The 19,747-nt window shown below is 45.2% G+C and overlaps 1 protein-coding gene across 8 annotated transcripts in view; it reads right to left on the minus strand.

The window, feature by feature from the left end:
- HYDIN (HYDIN axonemal central pair apparatus protein) overlaps positions 1-19,747 on the minus strand; it is a 1,718,235-nt gene that overhangs the window by 1,375,136 nt on the left and 323,352 nt on the right. The window lies entirely within an intron of this gene.

Raw genomic sequence — 19,747 nt, forward strand, 5'->3', positions numbered from 1 at the left:
ACGCTGGTTCTTATTCTTTTTCCTCTTTGATCCCTTGTTGATACGCAGTATATATAGATTTTGTGCCTCGGTGACCATATCCTTAAAAAGAGTCCAAGCTCGCTCTAGTGTCTTTACAGTGTTTATCCTCTTCTTAATCTTCTTCCCCACCATGCGTCTCATCCCTTCATAATTCTCTTTTCGGAAGTTTAGTGCCGTGGCCGTTGATCTGGACCGATGTTTTGCCCCTGTTTCCAGGTTGAAGCAGATCATATTGTGATTGCTGTTTTCCAGTGTCCCTTCTACTTCTACATCCTGTGCTGGTCTTCGCAGCCCATTTAGAATTAAGTCTAGAATTGCGTTTCCTCTCCTGTTATCTTTGACAAGTTGTTCTAGGAAGCAATCGCCTACAGTTTCCAGGAACTTGCACAGCCGGAGGTGCCGAAGTTCCATTCTACCCCGGATAGTTGAAGTCACCCATGATAACGTTGTTGCCTCCCTTACAGTTGCGTTTAATCTTATCTGTCATTTCTCCATCAATTTCTTCGGACTGCCCTGGGGGGGGATTTAATCTTAAATGGATCTCTATTCTAAATAAATGTTCTCTGGATCTAATGGTGCTGATTATTGATCGCACATGTAAAACTATGACTACCATTAAGGGCAAGATTGAAGAGAAATTGAAAGTTTTGAAAGAACTCTAATGAAACTGACTTCAAACAACATCAAGATGAATTGAAGCATAAAGTGGACGGATTTAGAGCAGACATACAGAAAGATAAATTTAAGAAATTCAAGCGGGATAAACAGGACTACCTGCAACAGAAAGTGTATCCGTGGTTAAAATCGAATGGTTCTGGAAATTTTTCAACTGAGAAGAAAGTTACTTTTGATCAATCTTCAGAGTCATCTAATTTAAGTTCAACTTCTGACGATGATTTTTAGGTCCCAAACCGCGCCATCCCCGTCGTGGAAGATGGCGACGAGGAAGTGGTCGGGGCCAAGGACAATATCAAAACCAGTATCAAAATCAATACCAAAATCAAAATCAAAGTTACAGACCACAAACCCGATCACAACGAGGGCAAAGATATCCGTATCATACGATCAAGAAGATGGTGAAGATTCCTATCATAAACTTATCTAATCATCAAGTAACCGCTGATGAATATAATTTGCTTTCAAGAGGCTTATCCTTTGTACCAAAAATCCCTGTGAATGATTTTCAAACTAAAATTGATTTGGAGAAATTCTATAGACTGTTGAAGATCAAGTCTTTTTTTGCTAAAGATCATTCAGAAGCTGACAATGATAAAGAGGCTATTGTTACCCCGAAATCTACCTGGGTCCCGCCTGGTCCGGTGGACCCGGTAGCAGAGACTTTCTATAAACTGGTTATGGCTGATATTGAAAAGAACATTAATAGACAGGGTAACCATAAACAGTACTATAACATGAGTAAAACGGAGAAATCTGCTATACAAACTCTTTTGGCAGACAAAGAGCTTATTATCAGAAAAGCTGATACGGGAGGCATGATAGTTCTACTCAGTAGAGATATGTATCTAAAAGAAGCACAAAAACAACTGTTTAGTGATGATTATGATGTCCTTTCTATGGTCCTACTCTAGGTTAAAAGCATTTAAAGTAGCTTAATTGGTTCCTTTACCAGTGTCAGGATATTATTGACCTTTAGGAACTTCCTTCTTATATCTCCCCAGTCGTTTATATTGTGAACACAGGTTCTTTCTATGGATCCTACAGAACTTCTTAAGTTAAGGATTAATATCTTAACTAAACAAGGAGAAGATAAGGGGTATCTTACTAAGAAAGAATTCCGCTTTCTGAATGCATTGCATCCTAAGACCCCAATTTTTTATCTATTACCTAAGATACATAAATCGTGCACTATGCCTCCAGGGAGACCTATTGTTTCTAATCGGGGAGCGTTGTTGGAGGCTTCTTCTATATATGTTGATAAATTTCTCCAACCATATGTTAAACAAACCAGGTCATACATAAAAGACACTACGGAGTTTTTGAAGAAACTTGAGGGTTTGAGCCCCGATCCGCACTCGCTACTTGTTACTATTGATGTGTGTTCCCTCTACACAATAATTCCACAGAATGAAGCACTGGCTATAATACAACATACTTTAGATGGAAGGGTGAACCCAAGAGTACCCACAGATTTCATTTGCAAGTTAGCTGATATTGTGCTCCATGAGAGTTTTTTCATGTTTGAAGATCATCTTTTCCATCAAAGATCAGGGATTGCGATGGGCATTACTATGGCCCCTTCAGTTGCTAACTTATTTATGGATAAATTTGAACACGATTGGGTATATGGGTCCCCTTTTTTTAAGGATGTAAAGGTATGGCTGTGATATATAGATGACATTTTTCTTATTTGGAATGGGGGATTGGACACCCTTCTGATGTTTCTTTCCTATCTGAATTTATGTCATCCTAAAGTTAAGTTCACTCATGTATACAGTTCTGTTCAGATTTCATTTTTGGATGTTAGCATTATGGTGAAAAATTGAATTTTTTGCACTGAAGTGTATATTAAACCGACTGATTGTAATTCGGTTCTCCATTTTTCTAGTGCTCACCCTACCTCTCTTAAAAGAAGTCTTCCATATTCTCAATTTTTAAGAATCAGGAGAATATGTTCTTCCATCACTGATTTTAAGATACAGGCCAATGATTTGAAATGTAAATTTCTCCAAAGGGGGTATCCCCCCAAAATAGTTTCAGCGGCCTATAAAAGAGCACTTTATAGTCATCAAGATGCTTTGTTTGCTCCTAAACGTTCTGTAGATCAACAACTGGGGGAACAATGTATAACGTGTGTGGTCACATACTCTAGTAAGAGTTATCAGGTAGTTAGATCTCTTAGGAAACATTGGGATATCCTTAAAATATCAGGGACATTTAAGGATCATCATTTAAGGATAGCATACCGTAGGAACCGCAATTTTAGGGAGATCTTATGCCCCTCAATTCTGCCCACTGTTAATCCTATAGGAGATGCAGTATATTCAGGACATCAGAAATGCAGGTCATGTCAAATGTGTGCAGTTATGTTATGTACCAGGACATTTTTCAATCCTAGGGACGGGAAGGAGTCTATTTTGAATCATGATTCTGATTGCAAAACATCCGGGGTAATTTATATAGTGCAATGCCCCTGCGATAAGCTTTATGTGGGACAGACTTCGAGGAAACTGAATACCCGTCTCACTGAACACAAAAGTAATATTAAAAATCGAAATCTAGGGGCACCCTTAGCAAAGCACTGTATGGATTCTAACCACCAATTTACATCTTTAAAGGTGGTGGTTATTGAAGTTATGATACCAGGGGTGCGAGGGGGTGACTTTCAGCGCTTCCTGGCCCAACACGAGCAGCGTTGGGTCCACAGGTTGGATACGCTGGCCCTAGGGGCTTAAATAAAAACATGGAGTGACAACACTTCTATTAGTAGAAGCGGATTGTTCCCTTTATAATTCCTATGAATGAATGAGGTGGGAGGAGCTATGTCATGAAGTTCTAACGTTGTTATGTCACGTGGTGAGTTTGTATTAGTAAAAGTCGCTGTCGCCATTTTAGTTTGGTTTGAAAATCTTGACGGCGGAATTGTGTGATGTAAGTAACACTGTGTGTGTCTGTATTGTCTATCGTTGTATAAAGAGCTAATTTAGTTTTTCAATTTATAGAGTTGGATGCCGCAGTGCTGGCCCTGAAGCAGCGGACAAGCAGTGTCCGCGAAACGCTGGCCGCGTCGGCATGAGCACTGCTTGAAAAGTATATCCAGAGATAAGCACTGTTTGAGATAAATAGTTTGTCAATTTTTTCAAAAGTCTGGAGAAGTGCATATGTCTAAACAAAATAATGTGAATGAAATTGTAAAGACATTGATGTATATTTTAAAACGTTGAAAGTTAAAAATCTACAAAAATTTCTAAAAATAATATTAAATAATTAAGTTATTAAAAGCTATATGAATTTTAGTATTAGTTCCTCTTGGCCAATGATTGGAGCAAGGAGCAAAGTTACTACGCTGATCACTCGAGTTTGTGATAACACTACTGCATGTAGGCTCCAGTTCTGAGGCCTGTGTAGTGAGATGCACTTTTTTGGTTGAAGTGATATGTTAGATTGCTTCTATTCTGGTCGGTAGTAGATGCCTATCCTCATTTCCGGTCCATTTGTTCCCGGAATTTTGATCCATAGAGACTCTAACTTATCCGTCTGTTGTGGCATGTTCTCTCCAGTAGATTCAATTCTCTCTTTGACGTATATGGTAATGCCTCCTCCTTTTTGAGTCCGTCTGTCTCTGCGGTATAGTTTGTATCCTGGTAGCACCGTGTCCCGGACATTTTCATCAGTCCACCATGTTTCCGTGATGCCGATGATGTCAACGTTAGCCTTTTGTGCCACAGCTTCTAATTCACCCATCTTATTTCTGAGGTTCCTTGCATTCGTGTACATACACTTGAGCTTGCAGCCTGTTCCCTTCTTGTCTGTCTTGTCTGTGATCTGTTGAGTCTTCACCTCCATCTTCCTGCACGGTATCCTCCAGGTATACCGGTTCCCGAATCATCGACTCTTTCTCTCTGTTGACTGTCGGCTTTCCCCTTCTTCCTAGTTTAAAAACTTCTCAACTTCTCTCTTGATGTTGTTTGCAAGTAGCCTCATTCCATCTCTGCTGAGGTGGAGTCCGTCCTTCCTGTATAGCTTGCTCTTCCCCCAGAACGCCGTCCAGTTGCGCATAAAGTGGAATCCTTCTTCCTCACACTAGCGCCACATCCATGCGTTGACTGCTTGCAGCTCCATCTGTCTCTTCTCATCTGCCCTGGGTACTTTCAGGATCTCTGAGAATGCTATCCTCTGCGTTCTGGTCTTCAGCTTCTTTCCTAGCATCCGGAACTGTTCCTTCAGTACTTCTCTGTTGTAGTTCCTGTTGCTCACATTGTTCGTCCCCACATGGATCACCACTGCCGTATCTTCTTCTTCCACACTGTCGACAATCCTATCGATGCAGCTCACTATGTCTTCTACATTGGCTCCCAGTAGGCAGGTCACTAGTCAATCCAGTAGTCCTCCCACTATGTGGCTGTCAACTTGTCTGATGATAGAGTCCCTCATGACGATTGTTGTTCTCTCTATCTTCTTTTGATTCTCCAGCCGCAGGTCCGTGTCCTTGGTGTATGCCCATCTCTCCAGCCATAGGTCCATGTCTTTGGTTCCTATTCATTTCCTCTCATCCTGATGTTCGTTTTCATGTGGGTTCCCTCCGCTGTTTCCAGATCTTGCTGCTGTGTCTTCCATTTCCTCCTGGTGGCTGTCTGTCTGGTGGTCCACACTCTCTGTAGGCGTATCCCAGCAGTTCCTCTGTAGCTGGTGTTTTTCCACGGCCTCTTCTATGACATTCTCCAGCTCCTGGACTTCTTCCTTGACGGTGTCCTCTGTCTTGATGATCTCTAAACTAAACTAAACCTTAGGTTTGTATACCGCATCATCTCTACATTCGCAAAGCTCGACACGGTTAACAGGAGTTAGGGTAGAAAGGAACTCCAGAGAAGGGAAGGATGAAGAGGAAATTTAGAGGACTAGAATAATAAGAGAGGGAGGAAGAGTTACATTTTTGAGAATAACCAGGTTTTCAAAATTTTACGGAAGAGTTGGAGGGAGCTCAGATTCCTAAGAGGGGAGGTAAGGTTGTTCCAGAGCTCAGTGATTCTAAAAGGGAGGGAGAAACCTAGTTTTCCTACAAGTGAGACGCCTTTTAGAGAGGGAAAGGAGAGTTTCAGTTTTTGGGTGGATCTGGTGGAATTGGGGTTAGAGGAATTCCAAGAAAGAGGAATAAAGGGGGGGAGGATGCCATGTAGGATCTTGAAAGTAAGGCATAAGAAGTTGCCTCCGCTGAGGCAGACCAGAGGTCCATCTCGCCCAGCAGTCCGCTCCCGTGGCGGCCCATCAGGCCTATTGCCTGAGCAGTGGTCCCTGACTATTTCTATAACCTACCTCTACTCCTATCCCTATAACCTACCTCTACTCCTATCTGTACCCCTCAATCCCTTTGTCCTCTATGAACCTATCCAAGGCAGGCACATTTGACGAGGACTCTGAAGATTATCAGAAGACAGTGGAGCTTGGACAAAAGCGGTGAGATGTGGTCGAATTTGCTTTTTGCGAAGATAAGCTTAGCAGCGGCATTCTGAATCTGCTGGAGTCTTTGAAGATTTTTCTTTGTTAGGCTTAGGTAGATAGAGTTGCAATAGTCCAGTCTGGAAAGGATGGTGGATTGGACAAGGACGGCAAAGTGTTTTTGATGGAAACAGGTTCTCACTTTCCTCAGCATGTGAAGGCTGAAGAAACATTTTTTTATTAGGGAGTTGAGGTGATCATTGAAGGAAAATTGTAGAGTCAATGATGACTCCCAGAATTTTACTTGAGTACTCAAGATGCAGAGTGGGGCCCAAGCACAGATGGATGGAAGTGGGCAGTTGGTCCAATTTTGGACCGAGCCAGAGAAGTTTTGTTTTGGATTCGTTCAGTTTCATCTGCACAGTGTGGGCCCAGAATTGAAGGTTCAATATACATGAGGATATGTTCGCAGAGAGGTTGGTGAGGTTCTGGTCAGTCTCAAGGAGGACAAAGATGTCATCTGCATAAGTGTAAAGTGTTTCAAGGGGGGAGAGATGGAGGAGTTTAAGGGAGGATATATAAATGTTGAAAAGGATAGGGGAGAGAGGTTCCAGGGTTCCAGGGGGAGGAAGAAGTGCCCTTCATGTTGACTGTGTAGGAGCGGGAGCGTAAGAACTTCGAGAACCAGTCAAGGACTGTGGAGTTAATGCCTATCTCGGTGAGTTGGCAAAGTAGGATATCATGATGAACGACATCAAAAGCTGCAGAGAGGTCGAATTGAAAAAGGATGGCGAACTTGTTGCGAGAATGGAGATGTTGAACTTTTGAGATTAAGGAGATCAGAAGGGATTCGGTGCTGAAGTTGGGACAGAAGCCGTATTGGTAGGGTAGCAGAATGGTGAATTTTTCAAGGTAGGAAGATAGTTGAGTGGATATGATGGATTCTAGCATCTTGGTAAGGAGAGGAATGTTTGCTATTGGATGGTAGCTGGAAGATGTAGAGGGGTCTAGATCAGGTTTTATCAGTAGTGGGGTTAAGGAGATATGGCCCATTTCTGGGGAGAATAGACCTGAATGGAGGGCGGAGTTTATGAGAATGGTAAGAGATGAGATGGTCTGAGGGGGAGTGTTCTCGGAAAGGTAGGCGGGGAAAGGATCCAAGGTACAATTGCAGGATTTCAATTTGAGGCAGAGATTATGGACCAGGGATTCGGAAACAAGTTCGAAGGAAGACCAGGATCTTTCAGCTGGGATAGGGTAGGAGTCTGCAAGGATAGGGTTGGAGTCCATTGGAATCAGAGATTTGTAGGAGATTGCAGGAGGGAAGGAGCGCCTCAAGGTGGAGACCTTGTCGCTGAAGAATTTTGCCAGAGAATCGGCTGAGGGGGAGAAGGGAAGGATGGAGGCATTTTTGGAGGTTAAGGAACGCCAGATGTTAAATAATGTGCTAGTCTGGTTGTTGGATTTGGAGATTTTGTCACCGTAGAAGTTTTTCCTTGCTTTTTTTAGAACAGTTTTGTAGAATTTAATATTGACCCTCCAGGAGTGTCTGTCTGTAGGGGATTTAGATTTTTTTCCATTTTCGTTCCAGAGTTCGGCATTTCTGTTTCAGTTCTCTGTGGTATGGGAGGTACCAAGGGGCCTTGTGGGAATAGGAGATGGTTTTAGTGGAGAGAGGGGCGAGGGAAAGGAAGGTGGACTCGGAGAGGGCGACCCAGTTTTGCCAGTTTATTTCTGGTTCTGCAGGTTTAAGGATGGGGGAGAATTTGTCAAGAAAATTGGTCCAGAACAGATTGCTCGAGATTTTTTTGCAGAAGGTAATAGAATTTGAGATGCGTGATGGGGGCCCAAAATGTGACATGAAGATTGGGAGACAGAAAGCCCCTAGGAAGTGATCGGACAGGGAACGATTTCCCAGCGAATGTCAGTGGTTGAGGTTTTGTGAGTAGTGAGATCCAAAAAACTGATGAGGTCTAGTGTGTGGCCTTTTTCGTGGGTAGGGGAGAGAGTGGGAGGGAGAAAGCCTAAAGAGGAGAGGAAGCTATTAAATTCGGATGAATCCTTGCTGATGAAATTGTCAAGGTGGAGATTGATGTCTCCGATGATCAGTAATCTTTGAAATTTGAGGAAGGCGTTTGTTATGGTTTCAAAGACGAGTTCTGAGGAATTGTTCCAAGGGGTAGGTGGGCGGTATAAGAGCAGGATACCCAGTGGATGAGGGTGGTATTCATTGTTAACTGAGGCTAGCATGTATTTTAATGAGGAGAGGCTGCCCTTTTCAAGGAGCTGGACATCAAAGAATGATTTGAAAAGGAGAGCCAGGCCGCCTCCTTTTCGGTTAGTTCTGGGAGAGAAGAGGCCTTGGTAGCCGTGGGAGCAAAGTTCGTTTTGATTAAATTGGTCATCTTTTGTGATCCAAGATTCTGTGATGAATAAGAATCCGGGGTCTGAATCCTCGAGTAGGTCCTTCAAGATTTGAATCTTATTACAAGCGGATCTGGCATTGCAATAAAGTGTCAGGACTGGGGTGAGAGAATCAGAGGCAGGGTCGGAGAGAGTGGAAGTGGGACAAGTTTTAGGGAGGAGTGGTTGACTTTACGAGGGTTTTTATAGGATGGGTGGTGTTTGAGGCGTATCAGCGTGGGGATTATGAGGCCAGGGCAGGTACTGCGGGCATTTGCAGGGTCGAGGAGGTTGGGAGAAGGGGGAGAGTTTGAGAGAAGAGCAGAGTAGGAGAAGGAGCCAAGAAGGTGACTTCATGATGAGAGTTGGGGGACCTATGGGCTAGACGGGCCTGTTTCGGGCGTGTGAGAGGTTAAGGATAGAGGAGTGGCTAGATAATGACGTACTAGGTATCAGCACAGACGATATTAGAAGAAAACTAGTAGAGCGTTTCTAAATTTGGAAAAATTCTGAAATTGACCTAGTGGAAGGGGAGTGAAGATAATCCGGGTATTGATTCATTGCTCAAATTAGCATAGACTGTTAGATACAATAGGCATTTAACAGATTATTTAAGAATCGACAACAGTTATCAAATAATAAGAAAAACAGCAAGCATTTAACAGATTATAGGAGTCAACAAGTATTTAGCACAAGTTTTGTTTGCTTTTGCCTATTATATATATATATATTTATTTATTTTTATTTTTTTTTAGTTGAATGAATTTTTTGACAGCTAGTAATTATACTTTACAGTTGGATGAATTCACGATAATACTTAACAATTGGAAAAGTTTTCCCTGCTGGCTTGGGGGATGGGCGGAGCAGTGCTCCCACGCTCTTCTCCTCTCTGGATGCCTTTGTGTTCCCAGCAGCCCGCAGGTATCGGTGTGGGGGCTGAGAAATGGCTGTGTGCCTCAGGAATCGCTAATTTTTCAATGGCAGAGGTCTCCTGTTGGTTCGGGGAGAGGCGGAGCAGTGCTCCCACGCTCTTCTCCTCTCTGGATGCCTCTGTGTTCCCAGCAGCCCGCAGGTATCAGTGTGGGGGCTGAGAAATGGCTGTGTGCCTCAGGAATTGCTGATTTTTCAATGGCAGAGGTCTCCTGTTGGTTCGGGGAGAGGCAGAGCAGTGCTCCCACGCTCTTCTCCTCTCTGGATGCCTCTGTGTTCCCAGCAGCCCGCAGGTATCGGTGTGGGGGCTGAGAAATGGCTGTGTGCGTAAGGAATCGCTGATTTTTCAATGGCAGAGGTCTCCTGTTGGTTCGGGGAGAGGCGTAGCATCTATGTCTTCTTCCTCCACTGCTTGAAGTGCCTCCAGTTCCAGTATTCTGCCCTCCAGAAGTCTGACTTGCTTCTTCAGGCTTTCCAGGTCTCTGCATCAAGCGCATACGTAAGACCGCCTCCCAGAAGGGAGGTAGTCATACATATGGCAGACGGTGCAGAAAACTGGGTAGCTCAACTTCCTGCTTCTGTCTGTTGCTTCCATTGCTGCCTGCTTGCCGGTCTCCTGTGGATGTCTTCTGCGTCTGTTGTGGATGTCTTTTGTGTCTGCTGTGGATGTCTTCTGTGCCTGCTGTGTCTTCTGTTTTCACCTGGTTATGTCTTCAGTGTCTGCCTAGTTGTGTGTCCTTTGTGCCTGCTTTGTCCTCTGTGCCTGCTGTGGCTATCGCCTTCGCCTGTTGTGTCCTCTGTGGCTGCCTGGTTGTGTGCCTCTGTACCTGCTGAGTCTGCCTGGTTGTGTGTCTATGTACCTGCTAGGTCTGTCTGGTTGGATGTCTTCTGCGTCTGGTGCAGTCTCCTGGTTGTGTGCCTCTGTACCTGCTGTGTCTGCCTGGTTGGATGGTCTCTGCATTTGCTGTGGTCTCCCTCTTGTCTTCCTTAGTGATGGCTCATCCCTTCTCGAGACCCTTCGCAAAGGCGCTCTTGCTAAGGCGAGCGCCTTTAACACGCCTTCGACATACACTTTTGGCCCCTCCCCTTTTAAGGGGGAGCTTCAGATCTGCTTCGGGTGATGTCAGGAGGTGGGCGGCGCTACCTCTCGTTGCAGCCCCTCACCCTCTGCCTCCTCTTCGCTCCCTTCTGCCTCCTTTGTCCAATACCTCCTCTCTCCCTCCTCAGCCCGACTTCTCCTGCCTGCCTCGAACTCAGGCAAGCTGGATCAGCTGGAGCTGTGCACCATTGGCCCCTCCCCTTTTAAGGGGGACTTCAGATTTGTTTCAGGTGATGTCAGGGGGTGGGCAGAGCTACCTCTCACCACAGCCCCTCACCCTCTGCCTCCTCTTCGCACCCTTAGAAACATAGAAACATAGAAATAGACGGCAGATAAGGGCCACAGCCCATCTAGTCTGCCCACCCCAATGACCCTCCCCTACCTATCTCTGTGAATAGATCCCACATGTCTATCCCATTTGGCCTTAAAATCAGGCACGCTGCTGGCCTCAATGACCTGAAGTGGAAGACCACCCTTTCAGTGAAAAAGAATTTCCTGGTGTCACCGTGCAGTTTCCTGCCCCTGATTTTCCATGGATGCCCCCTTGTTGCCATAGGACCCTTGAAAAAGAAGATATCTTCTTCCACCTCGATGCGGCCCGTGAGATATTTGAACGTCTAGATCATGTCTCCGCTCTCTCTGCATACTTCGAGTGAGTAGAGCTGCAACTTCTCCAGCCGCTCCTCGTACGGGAGATCCTTGAGTCCCCGGGTGGCCATTCTCTGGACCGACTCTAGTCTCAGCACATTCTTACGGTAATGCGGCCTCCGGAATTGCACACAGTACTCCAGGTGTGGTCTCATCATGGATCTATAAAATGGCATAATGACTTCAGGTTTATGGCTGACGAAACTCCTGCGTATGCAACCTATGATCTGCCTTGCTTTGGAGGAAGCTTGCTCCACTTGATTGGCAGTCTTCATGTCCTCACTGACGATCACCCCCAAGTCTCGTTCTGCTTCAGTTCTTGCTAGGATCTCGCCATTATGGGTGTAAGTCTTGCATGGATTTTGGCTGCCCAGGTGCATTACTTTGCATTTTTTGGCATTGAAGCTGAGTTGCCAGGACCTAGACCAGCGCTCCAGTAGAAGTAGGTCGTGCATCATGTTGTCGGACATTGAATTTATGTCTGTTGTGCTTTTGCCCACTACATTGCTTAGTTTGGCGTCATCAGTGAATAATGTTATTTTACCTCGGAGCCCTTCTGCCAAGTCTCTTATAAAGATGTTGAATAGGATCGGGCCCAGGACCGAGCCCTGCAGCACTCCCCTGATTACCTCCGTCATTTCGGAGGGGGTGCCATTCACCATTACCCTCTGAAGCCTACCTCCAAGCCAGTTCCCAATCCATTTCGTCAATGTTTCGCCCAATCCTATAGAACTCATCTTGCTCAGCAACCTGCAGTGTGGTATGCTATCAAATGCTTTGCTGAAGTCCAGGTAAACGATGTCCAGGGACTCCCCAACATCTAACTTCCTTGTCACCCAGCCTACTTTGTCCGATTCCTCCTCTCTCCCTCTTCAGCCCGACTTCTCCTACCTGCCCCGAACTCAGGCAAGCTGGATCAGCTGGAGCTGTGCGCCCTTGGCCCCTCCCCTATTAAGGGGGAGCTTAGGATCTGCTTCGGATGATGTCTTCAAACCCAACTATGTATGCCCTGTTTACTTGCAGGTTACATAATCCTCCTAGGCTTCTATATAGCAATAAGGAGCACACCAGGAGACACACATAATCTGCCCAACCTACAACCTGAGACACCACCAGTCATGGAACCCTACCTGAACGAGACACACAGGCAAAGAGATGACCTTTGAAGTGGAGGAGAGCCAGTCAAATTGCCCGAAGTTCCAGGTGATTGATTGACCACTTGCGCTCTGAGGGAGCCCACCGGCCTTGAACAGGGATGGTCATACACACAACTCCCCAGCCTGTGAAACTCGCATCTGTCATCAGAATCACTCACTCTGAAATCCAGAGGGGAAGACCCCTGGAGAGCATGAGAGTTGCAGCCACCAGGCAAGACTGTGCTGTGCCACTGATGTCTAGGGCAGGGGTGCATATAACGGGTCCCATTGCAGACTGCAGCATGAAATCAGAGCATCCTGCAACAATCGCAAATGGGCTCTTGCCCAAGGGACCACATCAATCGTAGCCACCATGGTTCCTAGAACCTGGAGGTACTGCCAGGCTGTTGGAACCGGAGTGGCCAGAAAGTTCCTGAAAACCTGTCGGAGTTTCTCCTGATGGGTCACTGGCAGGAACACTTTGTTCTATCCCATGTGAAATTAAACTCCCAGGCACTCCAAATACTGTGTCGGCTCGAGGTGACTGTTCTTAAAGTTGATCACCCAGCCCAGACACTGCAGCAACTGCACAACCTGACAAACAGCCTGATGCCCCTCGGACTCCAAGGGGGCTCGGATCAACCAGACATCCAGATATAGGTGGATGCCCAAGGTATGAAGATGGGCTGCCACCACCACCATCACCTTGGTGAAGTTCCTAGGCACTGTCGCCAACCCAAAAGGCAGTGCTGCAAACTGGAAATGCTGCTCCAGAACATAGAACCTCAGATATTTCCAGTGGTCCAGTAAAATGGGAATGTGGAGATACGCCTCCATCAGATCCAGGGAGGCTAGAAACTCAACCAGAGCCACTGAGGCAATCACCAAGCGCACTGTCTCCATGTGGAAGTGAGGCACTGGCAGTGCCTCACTAACAGTCTTGAGGTCCAAAATCGGTCTCCAATATTCAGAGCCTCTCTTTGGAATGATGAACTATATTGAGTATTTCCCAGAGCCCGAGTCTTGCTCTGGGATGGGCTTTATAGCTGCAATATCTAGTAATCTGTGGACTGTGGCCCATACCTGAGCTGCATTTCTCAGGGAGGCCCGCCGGGGAAGCCAGGAAATACTCAGTCAGAGGACAGAGAAACTCTAGTTTGTAGCCGCCCGAAGGACCTCCAAGACACAATAGTCGGAGGTAATGACCTGCCACTCAGCCAGAAAGGCCGACAACCGTCCCCCAATTTGTGGGATGGGAGGCACTGGCCTGTGGATGGCTGACACCGAGAACCGCTGAACCACGATCTGGCAGAGGAGGAGGCCACTGCCACTGGCCAGCAGGGGGTCCCAGGTAGAGACGAGAATGCCTGATGGGATGAAAATTAGTGTGCCCCAAACCCCTGGAAGGGCGGATCCTATTCACAGGAAAAGAGTTGGGTCTATGATCCTGTACACTAGCCAAAAGGTCATCCAATCCCTGGCTAAACAAAAGTTGAACCTTAAAGGGCAAACAGCTCAAGTTCACCTTAGACAACAAATCACTAATGGATCCACAGCATCCTACGAGCTGAGATGGAAAAGGCCACCAGCTTAGAGAAAACCTTCACAATGTCATATAGGGTATCATCCAAATAGTCCACACCCAAGACTAGGAAATCCAGGTTCTGGAGCACCACAGTGTCAGGATCATAGTGGAGCATGGAATGGCAAGCCCTGACCACAAAGGAAGAGGCCAATGCTGTCTTTATGCCAGCAGCTGCAGAGTCAAACAGGTGCTTAAGGATGAAATCCACATGCCAGTCTTGGACATCATTTAGGACCCCCTTCCCCCCCAATCACTGGGGAGAGAAGTGCGTTTGGTGACCTGAGCCACCGAGGAATCCACCTTCATGAAAATGAAATGCTTGTTAAAAGCGTTTGCCATGGGATAAAGCTCAGACATGGAATGAGCAAACTTCAGGGGACCCTCAGGCACCTCCCAAATATCTATCAGGATGATCAGCAAAAAGGCAGATTGTGGCCTCTGGTCACTCATGAAAAAACAGGCAGCTCAGCCTGCAGCTTCAATTCCTGACGAGATTCAGAGATCAAATCCACCAAATGTGCTGGCTTGAAAATCTACACCTAGTGGGATCTTCCCCCAGATCCAGGGCCCCACTCAGACCTGATCCTAGAGATCCTCCAGTGCTGTCACAACTCCTACAGCAGTGGTACCCACCTGCATAAACAAAGCAATTATAAGAGTGTCAGGAGCAACTGCAGATATGACTGGCATACTGACCGGGACCCCAGAAGGGAGGCAAGAGACATGACCCTGGTCCAGAGCAGGAGGGGGGTCCCTGTGACCGGCAAGGATACCTGTGGAAGGATGACATGCAGAGATTTCTTAGCCAAACAAGCCTGATACATCATATTAATAAAGTCGTGGGAAAACATACCTCCGGGGAGCCGGCTCCTGTGAACCCTTTCTGGAATGTTTGAAGAAGCTACTAGATTTTTCCCATGAAGTACTCTTTCGTTTCCAAGTTTCCAAGTTTATTATAAAAATTTGATTAATCGCCTATCACATTTTCTAGGCGATGTACAATTTCACAAGTAATTAAATAGGGGTGACAAATCTAACAAACAATATTCAAAATGAATTAAAACTAATAAATACAAACTTTGCTATACATAGTTTAACTTATACATATAATTTCAAAGCGAGGGAAAAATCATTAAAGGGTTACAATCAATATTAATGTAATAACATTTAAGGAAAGAACAATAGGAAGGGCAACAGATAAAATTTGTATTAATATACAAAGTAAAAGTGGAAAGTAAGCAAGTCTTTGAAATTTATTCATTAAAAGCATCGTTAAAAAGGAAACTCTTGAGTTTGGATTTAAATTTATCTAAGTTCTTTTCTTCTCTAAGAAATAGTGGGAGGTTTCACCAGAGTGCCACCTGCATCCTCCCCAGGGCCTCCTGATGCCATTTTTGTGGGTACTGGGGCAGAAATAGCGGAAAGACCTCCTTCAGAGATCAAAGGCACAGAGTCTGGGCAAATTTCATAAGAACATAAGAATAGCCTTACCGAGTCAGGCCAATGGTCCATCAAGCCCAATAGCCCTTTCTCACGGTAACCAATCCAGGTCCCTAGTACCTGGCCAAAACCCAAGGAGTAGCAACATTCCATGCTACCGATCCAGGGCAAGTAGTGGCTTCCCCCATGTCTTTCTCAATAATACACTATAGACTTTTCCTCCAGGAAACTGAGAAAACTGACAAATAATAATAATAATAATAACTTTATTCTTATATACCGCAAGCAATCTTGCGACTTCTAGGCGGTTTACAAAACGAGAGACTGTAAATACAATAAATACAATAAAGAGAAACTGTAAATACAATAAAGAAACTGTAAATACAATAAAGAGAAACTGTACATACAACGAATTAAAGAGTATAGCAGTGTGCATCTGGTAACATTAATAATGTTTACGACAGTATGTGTTCTGCAGGCCAAGAAGTGCCAAGCTGCTTACACAGAAGTAGAAATATTCCGTAAATTGAATAGAGTGTTCATGGTTTGTGATTAGGGGTTGAGGTTAACAGTTTATAAGTACAGGTATGTGATGATGTTACGAGGGGGGTTGATGTTCTGGTTCATTACCTAGGTATTTCAAGAATAGGTAAGTTTTTAGGTGTTTCCTGAATTCTTCATAGTTGTTTGTGTGTGCAATTAGTTTTTCTAGGTCTTTACCCCATATGGCTGCTTGATACGATAGCCGTTGTTGATGGTGTCTCTTATATTTGCACCCTCTAGCCGGTGGGGAGACAAATTTCTTGTGTGTTTTTCTTTCATGTCTGTTGGTTGGGAATGAGAAGAGGTCTGTAATGTATTTTGGGGCTAGACCGTTTAATACTTTGAAGCAGAGACATCCTAGCTTGAACTTCGTGCGTGCCTCCATCGGCAGCCAGTGTAGGAGTCGGTAGGAAGGGGTTATGTGATCAGTCTTCTTCAGTCCGAAAATCATCCTGACTGCTGCATTTTGTATTAGTTGTAGTCTTTGCATTTGCTTCTGGGGGATTGTCAGATGGGTGATGTTGCAGTAGTCCAGGTGGTTTAATATTAGGGATTGTACTAGAATTCTGAAAGCTGAAGTGTGGAAGTACGCCTTAATGGACCTAAGTTTCCAGAGAGTGAAAAACCCTCTTTTGATTAGGGAGTCTATGTGGTCTTTCATGGTTAGTCCTTGGTCAAGTGTTACTTCTAGAATCTTCATCTTTGGTTGAATGGGGTAGTTTAGATTGTTAATGTGTAATGATATTGTCGTATTATGTGCGTGAGGCGAGGCCTCACCAGGCCAGGACGGAATCCACCCTAAGATATTGAAAGAACTAAAGGAGGAAATAGCAGAACTACTACAGCAGGTTTGTAATCTATCCCTGATAACAGGCGTGATCCTGGAGGATTGGAAGATAGCCAATGTTACACCCACCTTTAAAAAGGGATCGAGAGGTGACCCGGGGAACTATAGACCAGTAAGTCTGACCTCAGTTCTGGGGAAAATGGTGGAAGTGCTGATAAAAGATAGCATCGAGGAGCATCTAGAGAGGCATAAACTTATGGTAACAAGCCAACATGGCTTTTGCAAGGGAAGATCGTGCCTGACGAACTTATTGCACTTCTTCGAAGGAATTAACAAATAGATGGACAAAGGGGACCTCATAGACATTGTATACTTAGACTTCCAAAAAGCCTTTGACAAGGTACCCCATGAACTCCTACTTTGGAAACTGAAGAACCATGGGGTGGAAGGAGACGTAAACAGATGGATCAGAAACTAGTTAGCGGGCAGGAAGCAGAGGGTAGGAGTGAAGGGCCACTACTCGGACTGGAGGAGGGTCACGAGTGGTGTTCCGCAGGGGTCGTTGCTTGGACTGCTGCTATTCAATGTATTTATATATGATCTAGAAACAGGGATGAAAAGCAAAGTTATAAAATTTGCAGATGACACCAAGCTATTTAATGGGGCTAGGACTAAAGAGGACTGCGAAGGTTTACAAAGGGACCTGAACAAACTAGGGGAGTGGGCAACGAGATGGCAGATGAAGTTCAATATAGAGAAATGTATAGTCTTACACATAGGAAACAGAAACCCGAGGTACAGCTACACGATGGGAGGGCTGTTATTGAGTGAGAGTACCCAAGAAAGGGACCTCGGGGTAATAGTGGACATGACAACGAAGCCGTCGGCACAATGCGCAACGGCCGCTAAAAAAGCGAATAGAATGCAGGGAATAATCAAGAAGGGTATTACAAGCAGAACAAAAGAAGTTATCCAATATTGGTCGCCGTACCTAAAGAAGGATATGGCGATACTCGAGAGGGTTCAGAAGAGAGCGACACGTTTGATAAAAGGTATGGAAAACCTTTCATACGCTGAAAGATTAGAGAGACTGGGACTATTTTCGCTGGAGAAGTGGAGACTTAGAGGGGATATGATAGAGACTTACAAGATCACGAAGGGCATAGAGAAAGTGGAGAGGGACAGATTCTTTAAACTTTCGACAACTACAAGAACGAGAGGGCATTTGGAAAAATTAAAAGGTGACAGATTTAGAACCAATGCTAGGAAGTTCTTCTTCACCCAACGGGTAGTGGACACCTGGAATGCGCTTCCAGAGGGCGTGATAGGGCAGAGTACGCTATTGGAGTTCAAGAAGGGATTGGACAATTTTCTGAAGGAAAAGGGGATAGAAGGGTATAGATAGAGGGTTACTATACAGGTCCTGGACCTGATGGGCCATCGCGTGAGCGGACTGCTGGGCATGATGGATCTCTGGTCTGACCCAGCAGAGGCACAGCTTATGTTCTTATGTCCAAACCTTTCTTAAAACCAGCTACGCTATCCGCTCTTACCTCAACTTCTGGCAATGAGTGAAAAAATATTTCCTCCTATTGGTTTTAAAAGTATTTCCCTGTAACTTCATCAAGTGTCCCCTAGTCTTTGTAATTTTTGATGGAGTGAAAATTTGATCCACTTGTACCCGTTCTACTCCACTCAGGATTTTATAGACTTCAATCATATCTCCCCTCAGCCTTCTCTTTTCCAAGTTGAAGAGCCCTAACCATTTTAGTCTTTCCTCATACGAGAGGAGTTCCATCTCCTTTATCATCTTGGTTGATCTTCTTTGAACTTTTTCTAGTGTCGTTATATCTTTCTTGAATTGAAAGCAATAGTCCAGGTGAGATCGCACCATGGAGCGATACAGGGGCATTATAAGATTCTTAGTCTTGTTAACCATCCCTTTTTAATAAGTCAAACAAATTGGTGAGGTAAGATCTCCCTCGGCTGAATCCATGCTGACTTTGTCTCATTAAATCATGTTTGTCTACGTATTTCACAATTTTATTTTTTATAATTGTTTCCACCATTTTACCTGGCACTGAAGTCTGGCTTATTGGTCTGTAATTTCCCAGATCTCCCCTTGCAGGCTGCAGCGGATGTGGAACACAGCTGTGTACCCAACAGCCATCTGCCGCAAATATGGCATGAATTCATGACATCCTGCCCTGGGGAGTCCATTTGAGTGGTTTTCTTGCAAGTGCTAAAAATAACTTTAAATCTAAATTGAGAAAATCCAAAATGGCTACTGCAGGTGCTGAATTTAGCTAAAATAGCTCCGGAAAAAATACAGGAGCCCTGAAAATGGTGATTTTAGGATTTTAGGGGTGGGGGGGGGGTAGGGCATGCAGGGAAACCTTCCATAACCCTCTTTTTAAGAAACCCCTCCACCAAATCGCTAATTCAGGCTGTCATTCTGTATTCACTGTGACATGTGCTGACTGGAAAACCACTGCTGAGAGAGCTGAAACAGCTTACAGGTAGATCCTCTGCCTTAGGAAGTAGACAAGCTGGACTTCAATTCTTCTGACTGCCCCACCGACCGGACATCCAAGGCCGGGTACCTCTGCAACCCTCGGACAAGCCTTGCAGATGCCTGGCAGAGGAACACAGCCTGGCCCCAATCCCAGGCCCACCTTCATGGAGCCACGCAGCCTGTGCTTGACCCACTAGTAGATGAACCTGGGGTTAGCAAGCTCCCAAGGGAATAGTCCCTGCGCCCCGAACTGAAGTGCAGAGGGTGTATTGACAGGCATCCAACCCCCTGGAAGCAGACTTTTTCAAAGGTCTGTGATCTCCCGCAGTCAGAGCTGTCCCCACAGGGAACCTCTGCAGCACGAGGGCAAAAACACGAATGCAAAGATTTTTGCACAAAATTAAACACGAGCAGAAAAGACAGGCTCCTACAGCCTGGATTGTAGGAAGGAAAACTGATTCCTAAGGGGCCAGTGCTGAGGTGAAATTTGAGACTTCCTACAAAGTCCTGGCGGGTAGATGGAATT

Source organism: Geotrypetes seraphini, chromosome 4 (genome assembly GCF_902459505.1).
Source record: "Geotrypetes seraphini chromosome 4, aGeoSer1.1, whole genome shotgun sequence".
Classification (NCBI taxonomy): domain Eukaryota; kingdom Metazoa; phylum Chordata; class Amphibia; order Gymnophiona; family Dermophiidae; genus Geotrypetes; species Geotrypetes seraphini.